At 37.4% G+C, this 13,675-nt stretch overlaps 1 protein-coding gene across 2 annotated transcripts in view; it reads left to right on the top strand.

Annotated features, from left to right (window-relative positions):
• The window catches only part of LOC125681625 (uncharacterized), a 192,704-nt gene that overhangs the window by 53,671 nt on the left and 125,358 nt on the right, over nucleotides 1-13,675 (top strand). The window lies entirely within an intron of this gene.

Below are 13,675 nucleotides of genomic sequence, written 5' to 3'. Positions count from 1 at the left end.
TTCCTCGACAGATAGGAAACATCGTGGTTAAAGAAAAGGAAGAAAAAGATAAGACTACAGCCAGGTGTAACATTAAGCCTGCAACTTTTGATGGGACTCATTCTTGGCTAGATTATAAATCCCATTTTGATGCGTGCGCGGCTATCAATAATTGGAATTCTAAAGAAAAGGGGTTGTACCTAGCAGTGTCACTGCGCGGAGCTGCACAAGGGATATTAGGAAACGTTTCGTCAGAAACAGGACAACAATATGACCTGTTAGTGAAAGCGCTTGAAGAGAGATTTGCCCCACCTAATCAAACTGAGTTGTACCGTGTGCAGCTAAAAGAAAGGCGTCAACGGGCATCAGAAACATTATCTGAGCTAGGCCAAGCTGTGCGTAGATTAACTTATTTGGCATATCCATCTGCACCAGCAGAAGTAAGAGAAACTCTGGGTAAGGAGGCTTTTATTGATGGATTGATAGATTCTGATATGAGACTGCGCATAAAACAGAGTCGACCACAGAATCTTAATGAGGCTATACGCTTAGCAGTAGAACTTGATGCCTACTACAAAACAGAAAAAAAGAGCCACATGCGCGCATTCGATACTTACGGACAGGCGCCAACTCCAGCTGCAAATTCTGTAGATTTAAAAGCGATGATGCAGGAAATGCAGAGTAAAATAGATAATTTGGAGAGACAGGTTAAGACAAATGCAAGATTTAGCAGAAACCCTTTTCAGAAAGAACGCAAACGTAACAGTGTAAAATGTTACTACTGCTCGGAAGAAGGACACATACGGAAGAATTGCCCAAAGTTGAAGAGCAGAGACAAAGAAAAGGATAGACGGGGCCATGTAGAAAAGTCAGATGGTGGAAGAGCATGTCAGGTTCGCAACAAACGTAAAAGAAGGAGAAAACCTATAAAAGATGGCAATGTTGGTGCAAGCAGTTTATGTGAGGAGGCAGGTATCTTTATTCAGGGAAATGGGAATGGGAGTATCGCAAAACTCTTGATTGACACTGGAGCATCCCTTACTCTTATTTCAAAGAGGTTGTATGATAGATTGCAGGAGAAAAGGCCTGAGCTGAAGGAGAGTGCACAGCGAATATTCAATGCTAGTGGTTCTGTTCTGTCTCACTATGGCAAAGGAGCGTTTTCTTTAAAGATTGGTAAGGCAGATATATTTATTGATGCGGTTGTTGCAGATATTTCTGTAGACGGAATTATTGGACTTCATTTTCTCAAGAAATACAATGGGGTGATAGATCTTCAAGAGAGCTCGCTGCGAATGGATAATGAAAAATGCGCATTTTCCTGGGAAGGTACATTAGGTTGTTACAGAGTCACTGCAGCAAGTGACATTTGCATTCCACCAAGAAGTGAATTAATTATTTCTGCCAAGGTTACAGGAAATAATAACTATGGAGGAGCAAATTACTTAGTGGAACCAGAACGTAAATTTATTGAGACAGGGCGTGCACTGGTAGGACGTACTCTCGTTAAAGGTAGCGATAAGATACCAGTTTGTCTAATGAACGTCACGGATAATGTACAACAGATTTTTCGAGGAACTCTGATTGGAAAAATGACTGCAGTTGAGGAGAAGCCAAAATCGACACCTTATTATCAGGAGGTAACTAAAGACCTGCAAAGTGATCTGAAAGATTTGTTAGACAGATGTAAGGACAACCTTCCTCCCGATCAAGTGACAAAAGTTGGGGACTTTCTACGTAAAAATCAGTTTTTGTTTGCAACATCTAATTATGATTTAGGGCAGACAAATGTGGTGCGCCATACGATACACACGGATCAGGTTAAACAACCTATCAAGCAATGTCCTAGGCGAATTCCGATTCATTTATCTCAAGAGGTAGAGGCACAAGTAAAGGAAATGCTCGAAAAGGGTGTGATAGAACCTTCAAACAGCCTTTGGGCATCGCCAGTAGTTCTTGTACGCAAGAAAGACGGCACAATGCGCTTTTGTGTAGACTATCGTCGATTAAATGAGGTGACCACAAAGGACGCTTATCCTCTTCCGAAAATTGATGAGGCCTTTGACCATTTGTCAGGACACAAGATGTTTTCTACGCTTGATCTTAACAGTGGTTACTGGCAGGTTAGTATGGAGGAGAACGATAAGCCTAAAACTGCATTTGTAACGCGACAAGGGTTGTACCAATTCAAGGTAATGCCTTTTGGCTTATGCTGTGCGCCTGCGACGTTTGAGAGACTTATGGAAACTGTGCTTGCAGGACTCCAGTGGGATAAATGTTTAGTATACCTTGATGACATTATCGTTGTGGGAAAATCATTTGAAGATATGCTTAAAAACCTACAACATGTTTTTTCAGAGATTGCATCATGCCGGCCTAACATTAAAGGCCAAGAAATGTAATTTATTTGCTACCAAGGTATCCTATCTAGGACATATCATTTCCAAAGATGGTATTGCGACCGACCCAGAGAAAGTGAAAGCTGTATCTGAGTGGCTAGTTCCAAGTACTGTGACTGAAATAAGATCTTTTCTAGGTCTTTGCAGTTATTACCGGCGTTTTATTAAGAATTTTGCCTTAATTGCCAAACCACTGCATCGCCTTACAGAAAAAGGAAGAAAGTTTTTATAGAGTGAAGAGGCACAAGAAGCGTTCGAAGTGCTGCGCAATAAATTGACAACTGCGCCAGTATTAGCCCTACCCGATATTACAAGGCAATTTATTTTGGATACCGACGCTAGCAACGAAGCGATTGGTGCGGTATTATCTCAAAATATTGACGGTAAAGAACGTGTTATAGCATATGCTAGCCATACATTGTCCAAGTCTGAGAGGAGGTATTGTGTGACACGGAAAGAACTTTTGGCCGTTGTCCATTTTATTAAGCATTACCGTCACTATCTTTATGGTAAACAGTTTCTTCTTAGAACGGACCATGGGTCATTAAGATGGCTGTTAAGGTTAAAAAATCCAGAGGGCCAGTTGGCTAGGTGGCTGGAAGTAATTAGTACCTACGATATGAAAATAGAACACAGACCAGGTAAAAGGCATGGTAATGCGGATGCTTTGAGCAGAATACCATGCGCTCAGTGCGGTCTTGATCCTTCATGGGAAGATGAGCCGAAAGTTGAATCAGCGGTCAGAACTTTGCAGCCGTCGGAGATAGAATGTAACAAAATGGATTTCAGTCTTCAAGAGGCTCAAGAGCAGAGTAGAGACATTAAGCTTGTAAAAACATGGGTTAAGAAAGGAAAGCGACCAAGTTTTAGCGACATTTCTATGCATGGGTACGTAGTGAAGTCTCTGTGGAATCAGTTTCCTAGACTTACTATAGCGAACGGACTGCTAATGCGCAAGTGGTCTCTGCTCCCTTCCAACAAAGAAGCACATCAAGCTATCATACCTGACCAAGAACGAAGACGCGTCTTAGAAATGTGTCATGATAATCAGACATCAGGACACTTGGGGGTAAACAAAACTATAGCTAAAATACGACAAAGATATTATTGTCCTGGACTTCAGAAAGATGTTTACCAGTATGTTACAGGTTGTGACAAATGTACGAGGCGTAAACATCCGAATCCTAAACAAAGGGCCCCGATGCAGATAACTGGATCAGGTATGCCAATGGAAAGGATTGCAACAGATATACTTTGTGAGCTACCTGAAACTGATAGAGGAAATCGCCATATCTTGGTGGTGTCAGACTATTTCACCAAGTGGACAGAGGCATTTGCTCTGCCGAATGCCGAACTATGGTAGAACAGGTATTTGTCAGATTTGGTATTCCCTTCACTATTCATTCGGACCAAGGCCGGCAATATGAGAGCAAGCTCTTTTTGGAGATGTGTAGGCTACTTGGAATTAAAAAGACCCGTACAACACCCTATCACCCGAAATCAGACGGAATGGTAGAGCGTTTTAACCGTACATTGCTCTCTATGCTAAGCACTTACGTACAGGATAACCAGCGTGACTGGGATTTGCATCTTCCATATATACTTATGGCATACCGTTTTACTGCACATGACACTACCAATTTCTCGCCAAACATGCTGATGTTGGGACGTGAAGCGACTACCCCATTAGATTTGATATATGAAATGCCTCCAGATATTAAAGAAATTCCAACAAGTCAGTGGGTTTGGGTATTACGTGAAAGATTAGAGTCAGCACATAAATTGGTCAGGGAAAACATGCAAGGCGAAATGCAGCGCCAGAAAAGATACCATGATACCAAACTAGCATGGTCATCATTTAAACCCGGAGAAAGAGTTTATGTATTTTTCCCTACAAGAAAGAGTGGTTGTTCTCCGAAGTGAACATCGTTTTGGAGAGGACCTTTCTTAGTTGAAGACAAATTGTCTGATGTTTTATATAAGGTTGCATGCGGAACAAAAAGTAAAAGCACAATTATTCATTGTGATCGCATGCGGAAGTGTAAATCACAGACGCTTCAACGAGAAAATGATATCGGTAATTTAGAAGGTCGAAACGATGAGCAAGATGATATTCAATAAAGTCTTGTAGAAGAAAATGAACAGTATGATATCAGTGAAAAGTCAAGCGATTGTGCTTTAGATAGGCCCAGGCGCACTAGAAATGCACCTGCATGGCACGATGACTTTATTGTTGAATACAAATTATAAGCTGTCAACACCATCACAGTTTAGTGTAGAGCATAGGTTCATTATTTTGTTTGGTTTATCAGAATCGTTTGTACTCAGAATTTTTTTTTTAATTTTTGCAGATCATGGCAAACACCAAGACCACTAAAAGAAAAGAGGGTCACCTTTGCCCTGTGTGTTCTCAGAGAATCAGTGAAGAATCAGAATGGGAGAAACATGTGCTCGAGTGTGGGAGAAAACGCAGGCAGAAACGGTTTGAATGCAGTCATTGTGACTATGCTACAAATAAGAAGAGCGACATGGACAGACATTGTAGAACGCGCCATGGTGGATTCGCTAAAGTTGACAGCAAGAGTGAGGACAACTGGGAGCAGTTGGATCCCGGGAATCTCTCAGATGTTGTTGGTGAAGCACTAGCGCCTGAGACATCCCCTCCTTCTTCAAAAGTGACGCAGATAAAACCAACGAAACCGGCTCCCATATACACTCCAAGAGTCAGGAAGTTGTTAAGCAAAAGTTCTGTAATTCCTGTTGCCCCTGCTAAATTTCAGCACCCCATGACGACTCTGAAAGAACATACAGCTCCTTCATCGACTAAATCAGCGGCTATGTCGACTGATGACCAGGATTGTAGCGTTCAAACTTCCCTCCATTCAGTTGGAGTGGACAAATATACCCAGACTCTTCCCTTAGAACAAGTAACACAGGCCACTCAGACAGAAGTTTCTAAGAGGAGGCGCTTGGATCGGGTGCAGGAAACTTATCAAAAGGATGGCAAGACTGTGGTAGAGATCCATGAGGACGAACTTTGGTTTTAGTTATTAAATTTGTAGTTAAGACAAATAGCATTGTAAATCTAAGCAGAGGGATTAGTATTTCTAAATGTTTATCGAATGCACACGTGTTTAGTCAGGAAGACTATTGTATGATGCAAATAATGAACATGCACATATCTTGTATGTCTTTAGTTTTCTTTACGGAGGAATGCGAGACACATTTCTTGGAGGCGTGGGTAATGAAGCGAAAGTACTTTTTAAGTAATCGGAATCGGTAAATCCTTTCGGTTCTCTGGAGTGTTTGAGATAAGACTTCCTGTGTTTTATCCCGTATTGTTCTCCAAGTCTTTTGTCACGTGACAAAAGGGTATATAAGAGAAGACAAACACGCTGAGAGGAGATTCTTGGTGTTGAAGTCGACCAGAGAGGAAGGTAGAAACACAAGGTAATTAGTTAAGCTAGGTCTTACGTGCCTGAATAAGGCTTTCGAGACCTGTTAAGAAAGCTTGTATTGTGTTTGGTTGGCTTGGGGAGACTAATAAAAATTTATTAGTGGACACTGCGCTTCCGCAGTGTTAATACACAAACAAGTTTGATAGGAAGCGCTTGCGCTCTAGAAAAAAGAAAGAATAAATGTAAATATTATTGATTTAAATTTGTGATTGGGAAAATTGATTAATTCTTAATTGCTCAAGTAGAGCAGCCGAATCAAAAAGAACTCAAAAACGTTACAGGACTAAGGTTTTACATGCAAATATACATCATGGAAAGTCTTCAGATATGGGCCAAGGTAACTCAGGTGAGCGATGTGGCCCTTGGGCGTCTTGTTTAATAATAGACTAATGATTCAAAGTGAAGGTTGGGGCTATCTATACTACATGTAAGTGTGCATACAGCCTACGGTCCTCACGGGACAATAGAGGGTATACCGGGTCAGTATATTGATTTGTTGATACAATGGGGGATTTTCGAGTTCTTCCATGTCCGTGTTTATTCTGCATTTAGTCACTATTACTTCATAGTTTTTAGGCATAGTCATTTCCGGTGTATTGTTGTTAATGTACATGTAAATACACAAGTTTGTAGCCTATTAAAATGGACGTTGATTCAATGCAGGTATCGAATTTAAGAAATTTTTGTTATAGATTATTTCCAACTCGGACTGTGTTCGAAACCTTGGTGTTTTCTTCGACAGTGCACTTTCTTTTAAAAATCATATTAGTTCCATCTCTCGTTCTTGTTATTATCATCTACGGAATATTGCACGGATTCGTTCTTTCATCAATGATGACACCTGCAAGACACTTGTATGTTCTCTTGTGTTATCACGCTTAGACTATGGAAATGCACTATTTAAAGGGCTACCCCAAACAGATATGAGCAGGCTACAGACAATCCAAAACTCAGCAGCTCGACTTGTTGCCCGGGTCAGGAAGCATGACTATATATCACCGGTGCTTGTGTCCTTGCAATGGCTTCCGGTTGATTCCCGTGTTGAATACGAAATTTTACTACACACATACAAGGCACTAAACAGATTGGCACCGGCCAATATCAGCGACCTCATCACTGTGTACGAACCAGAACGATCTCTGCGTTCATGCAATTCACGATTGCTAGAAAAACCCCGCGTTCGTACAAATACCTATGGAGATCGAAGGTTTGATGTAACAGCTGCCACACTATGGAACAGTTTACCGATAGACATCCGTTCGTGTGGCACTGTCAAAAGTTTTAAGACAAACCTCAAAGCATATCTATTTATGAAATCTTATAACCATATTTTGTAATACATTCTGTTTTAAAGTATAGGCTGGTTTGTCGCATGAACTCGTAATGTTTAAATTGTTTTATTTTATTTGGATGTTATATTTTATGCTCTGATTAATCTTATCATGTTTTACATTTTACATTGTTAAAGCGCTTAGAGTAATTACAAATTATATAATGCGCTATATAAATGCCGCACATTATTATTATTAGATGAGTGTTTCTTGTTCCTTTTCCCGTAAAAGTAACCTACAAAGGCTATGTAAGCTTGCGACTGGTATGAATTTGGAAATCCTGTCTAAAAATGTTGGTGTAATCTATACATACAAAGTTTTTGATATCAAGCTCTCAGAAGTCAATCGCTGATCGGTAGAGAAAAAAAATATTTAATCGTTGAAAATCATCAATAAAAATGGGGTCAAAAAATCAAGACATACCTGCTATTGAAAGTTATTATGTCATGATTTATCTTTACAAATATTGGGCACCCTTGGAATGAACAGCGACTTAGGCATTACAAATCAGATAATGGATATATCGGTACTTCCGAGGCATGCACATAGAATCAGGGAGGGGGAGGGAATCAATGGTCCCCCTTTTAACAACCATCATTTTCTAGTATTTATATATACAAATAAATATATATTTCGTGACAGAACCCCCCCACCCCCCCCCCCCCCCACCCCCCCCCCCCCCCCCCCCAGCAAAAGTGAATGATACGAATGCAATTTATGAAGTGAATCCATATGTTCTCCCCACGATTCCAATAATTTCTGAGCCAGTATATGATACGCTTCTACCACCTTAACCCCCCTTGAATTTTTAAAGGTGTGAAATATATATATTACCGTATGTCACTACTTAACCCTCCTCCATGTAAAAGATTTTGAATACTAGTCAAAAGAACATGTTAGGTTTTGTTTGTTATAATATATTTATTTATTCTTGTCAAGAATTTTATATTGTTAAGACATTTTCTCCAGCTACCCCTTCCCTGAAAAACGATGCTACGTGCCTGTTTTCCCTTTTCCGTAAACCCGAATTAAATCCCTCTGCCACACACCAATGACACTGGTTCTTAAATTTGGTATCAAACCCAGTGAGTAAATTGAATGAACGAAATTTTCTGATTGTTAGCTAAACCGGAAGAAGGCATGCCTTAAAAATCGCCAAATCACATGACTTAGGTAGATTCTAAAACTCAAAATATACACGGAACGGAAGAACTCGAAAAAATCCCCTATTTAGAAGCATCGAGACGGTATCAGAAAATGGCAAATTTTATTTCTCACCTTTACTTTTTTTCTCCGTGAACGTGTTTGACATTGGTCGACTCGATGCTTGAATATGCAACCAAACGGAATAGTTTTCGACAACACATATCTTACTGATTGTAAAAGGGGGAAATAAATATTTTTTGTAGATTAAAAAGGAAACATTTAGGTCCAGTGCCTGTTGTAGTTCGCACACTCGAGTATTTTCTTTGTTGTCTCGAGCTCAAGATCGTACAGTGTAGAAATTGAGGTTCTTGACGCTCTGGAGCCCGAATCTTTAGGTCTTGTGAAAAACCGGTGACTTTCACTTCTAATGGCGGATAATTGGCAAAGGAACTGCGACTACCTATTCTAAACGTCGTATGAGCATCGCAAGCAAGACCGTTGTACTACGAAGATAAATGTATGGCATAGAAAGTTTTCCCAAGCGCTTATGTTACATATTTTAAAAGATAAACTGCGTTTAAATTCGCCATTATATGTCAAAATTGCGGGACATTGTCATTTTTTCTAATACGTCTGCATCTAGGTGATTCCATCAAATTGGGAACAATAATTGTGCTTCATTGTGCATTTCTACATGCAAAGCAATGAAAAGAGCGAAGACTTATATAAAATGAACTTGGACTAATATAACCTATCCCTGCCGCGGGTACAGTTGCAATGAGACAGAAATCAAAATAGTGGATGTGGATGATGAGCCCTAATTCAATTCTCTCTCTCTCTCTCTCTCTCTCTCTCTCTCTCTCTCTCTCTCTCTATCTTAGTTGAACCCCATCCTGTTGATACTAGTCAGAAACTATCCATCACGTTGTTTCATCTTTTGAATCGTCCCGTTGTCTTCCTTCTGAATCGCATGCTAAAAAGTGTTACACAAATCTTCGTGTTTTCCATCCTCGATATATTCCCAACCACTGCCCACCATCATATTATCTTTCCGAACTTGTATACCAGTATACTTCGATAGGGTTCTTTCTTGCTGACCTTCAGTGGCCACTTTATCCCCTTGAGTTTTCTCAGATAATCTGTAATGTGTACAAAATACTTGTCAATCTAGTTCATCCTGCAAGTGGCACATCCATAAGCACCTAGGTGTATATAGTGTTGACTAATTTCACCTTTGTGGGAAGACGATTCCTTATTTTTTGCAGCCTTTTAATGTGTCTTTACATTATCCACTTTTTGTAATAATTCTTACCAATCATGTGGAGTTCATGACCCTCTTCCATTTTACACTTTAAGGTATTACTCTACATCGTCATAATGGCTGACTTCCTTTAAAAACATGGATGAAAAAATCGATATCAGCAATATTTGTTTTTTCCTTTTCCATTTAAATACCTAGGCGAGTAGCTAAGTAGATGAGAATACCGATTAAGTCGTTACAATCATGTAAACCACCTGATATATTAGAGTTGGATTTCAAAATTTTTCATAACGTAATTTTCAATTATGAAAATTATATAGAACTGGAAAAGTAGATTCTAATTTATGTCCTTTATGTTCAAATGAATGTGAAGATATATTGCATCTATTTTTGAAATGTACAGAACTGACTGATTTTAAAGATAATTTCATCATCTATCATCTAGAACATTTATTGAAGGATTGTGAGAATTCAGTTTATAATAATTTGAACTTTATGTTAATATTGCCACCTGAAACGAAAAATGTCAATGTATTTTTTATTAATTTTTTTATATCACTCTGTAGATTTAGCATATTTAGACGGAGACAAATATTTCTAAAAGAAAACAAAACGGTTGATATATCTCGCTTATGCAAATACATTTAAGACATTATATTTCATATAATCATTATCAACTTTGTCTTGCTGAAAATAGGAAAGATATATTCTGCAAAAAATTCTTGTACAAAACTCTTCTAGTCAAAGAAACAGATGATATTTTGATGTTTATGTTTTAAATATTTTGTGTTTAGTTACTATTATTATCAAGTATATATGGATATTGTATGAAGATTATCAATAAAAGAGAAAAAAGAATACCGACTGCTGAACTGTAGGTCGCAGGTTCGAGTCCAGCAGGGGTTTTAAGAGAAGCTGTCAGTAATCATTAAGAATTTTTTGGAAAGTGCAAAAAAATTATTGAAAAATTCTACAATTTTATTCAGCGTTATTGATAAAATTATTCAAAACGCATGTGTGAGTCACTTAAACTCAAATAACACAGAGTTATTGACCACTTTGTTGTTACCATGGTAACAAGGACAAAGTCCTTGAAAAAACAGTGAAATATACCTCTTTAAAGTCCAAAATAAATACAATTAAGATAATAAGATGCATATTTTTTTTAGTTTAAGGTAAATGAAAAAGGCTTACATAAAATTTTGTTGAAATAAGAAATTTAAATATCTAAGCAAAAAATGGTTTCCATGGCAACCAACATACCTTGCATTGTATACAGTCTAAAATTCAATAAAACAATAGATTTTTGAGCTAACTTTTTTCAGAAACGCAACACAATCATGCTAGGTCTTTCATATAGAAAGAAATAACAAATGTTAGATTTTTATTCAAATAAATAAAATCAGTTAAACAACTTTTAGTTTTTTTGTTACTGACCTTACCAAAAACACCAATTTTTTTCATGTTCAGCTACATTTTCGAAAATCTATCTTAATTACTAGGCTAATGATCTAATTTAGGTCAAGAACATTTGCCTTCTGGGTGCATCAATTACTTTCTAATGACATGCTAAATTCTATGACCTTGTAAATGACCTCGTCCTGCAATCTCAAGGTTACATTAACCAATGACCTTCATATTTAATAAGTTGACCTAAACTGCATTTGGATTTAATTTAAACTTGTATATATCTTTATCTACTAACGAACCTGTGTATTTTTTTTTAAATCACATATTGCTGTGGTTTATATATATTATACTTTATATATGATTGCGCCCATGACAAAAGGTCCTTATGGCATATGAATTCAAGAGAACAAAGAAATAACGTCACAAAGATTTGACGTTACGTAGGCCGAGTGCCATACGTAAAGATGCATATCCCTATGTACACGCACATGATTCAAAACCACGTGTTAGATTTGGTTTGGATAAAATATTTATAGAATTTATGATATTTAATTTTAAGAATCTGAATGTTCCGCGTCGGTTTCTTTCGGCAGCGGACCGGCAAAAATAAAACATGTAGGTAACAGCAGATAATTAGCAGCGCAAATCCATGAGGGTTCATCTAAGATTGTGTTTATTTCTTTGAACAATTAATCCTGAATGAATCTGAGGTAAAAAAAAAAAAAAAAAAAAAATCATAATTTTCAATGCAAAAGTTGAATCCACTTTTTAAAAATTCATGATCCGTAATGATATAGGAATGGGATATTTGTTAGAGGATCTACCAACAAAATACCCCCCCCCCCCCTTCCCCCTTCTCATCAGAACAACAATCCACATCGTTACGTATACAATATTTTGAAATATGAATTGCATTATAAGAGAAATTACATTGACCATTTGATAGAGAATAAATTATTTCAGTGAGAATGAAATACTTTGAATACACAAAAAGTGCGTCACAATGTATGTTGAGTATGACGCAATATGAGGTGAAAGTGTGACGTCAGCATTGATACTGATTGAGTGTAGAAAATGATTTAGATATTCTTTGTTTTTTTTATAAAGAGAAACAAGTGTTCTACACTAGACATACGTGGAATCTTATTTACCGGTGTTTACTATTAATTTACTAGATCTATCTGTCATTGGGACAGTTTGTATGAATTTGAAATGATTAAATGGATTCTAACTTCACTAATATGATTACGGTGTGACCGTTGGGGCGAGCGCAGCATATCTGAATACATTTTCAAAAAATTTATATTGAAAACAAGGAAAACTGATCTGGTTCACTGTCAATACGTAGGATTACTGTCTTGCTCTTCTCGCCAATGTAGGAATCAGTTCAGCGGGTAATGCAACGAGCGTGTTGTGACGTAGCCTGGTAGTTGTGACGTGACTGTTTACATTTCTTTAGACAATATTTTTTTAAAAAGAAAAAGAAAGGGGGAAGAATATGATTGTCATCCTTTCCTTTCAAATAAGAAAGGTTTGTAATACTTCAAAGATTTTTATTATTCTTATTTTACGAATCGAACCATCCGCCATTTTGTACGAAGGACTTCTGGGATTGGCGTCAAAAAAAAATTCTTGTTAGAGGTTGAGATTTAGCTCGGATTATTTCCCGCGCTCTAGTCATTAGAGCTCGCAGTACGAGCCAGCGCTCCGCGCTGGCTCGCTGCGCTCGCTATTAACTAACATATCAAATTTAATTTACAGAAAAATAGGCTAATCTCTACCCCACCTTTCAAGTTTCCTGTTAAATGAATTCCGTACTGACCATTCAGAATTGTTTATGTTGTCTGCAAAGTGATATTCATTCATTTCTCCCTTTAATTCTAGAGAGTTCACATAAAGGTAGGTAATAATTGTATAAAATAGTAGTCCCTAGTGTAGAGTTTTGAGGGGTTTTACAAAAAAGGGTAAATTGTTTAATTGTTTTTATTTACTATATTGGTAGTATAAATAACTGTCTTAAAAACGGCATGTACAATTAATGTCAGTCCTGCTGCGTTTCAGAGAAAATAGTGTCTGAAAAGAAGTCATAAATGCTCCTTTTTACCTTAATTTATGACTTATTTTTAAGAATAAGCAAGAAAATACACATTTTTTCAATCACAAGTACAATAATCTAAGTGCTTTCTTGAATTTCCATTCACTGTACATTGCTGGGAAATTGTTTTATTAGAAATATTTGTGAAAAGATTAAAAACTCAACATCTCATGATTTAACTGTGGGTACGGTCTGTTGCCATGGAAACACGATGCATGGTTCTAGTAATTTTCACTTTTTTAACATTGATTATCACCATACACAAAAGTGTGAGAGTTTCATTCAGTTTTGCGATTTTTGCACTTTCCACTTTTTTAAAGAAAATTCTCAATGGTTATTGACAGCTTCTCTTAATTTTTTTTTCAGATTACCTTCTACTAAAACTGTATTTTTTGACAAAATAAAGTAAATTTGAAAATTTTCAACTTCAAAATATTGTTGTACATATCCTCCACTTTTCATCCACATCAAATTTCTCTGGTGTAGCATTACTCCTTAATCGACACTTGTATTCATTCAAAAGAATTTAATTTGGTATTTTGCATTCAATCCAAGACTCTAGATCACCGGAGTCGCACAGGCATCCCAGTATTGTA

This window comes from Ostrea edulis, chromosome 2 (assembly GCF_947568905.1).
Source record: "Ostrea edulis chromosome 2, xbOstEdul1.1, whole genome shotgun sequence".
Taxonomy (NCBI): Eukaryota; Metazoa; Mollusca; class Bivalvia; order Ostreida; family Ostreidae; genus Ostrea; species Ostrea edulis.
The sequence above is the reverse complement of the archived record's forward strand: the minus strand, read 5'-3'. Positions and strand labels throughout refer to the sequence as shown.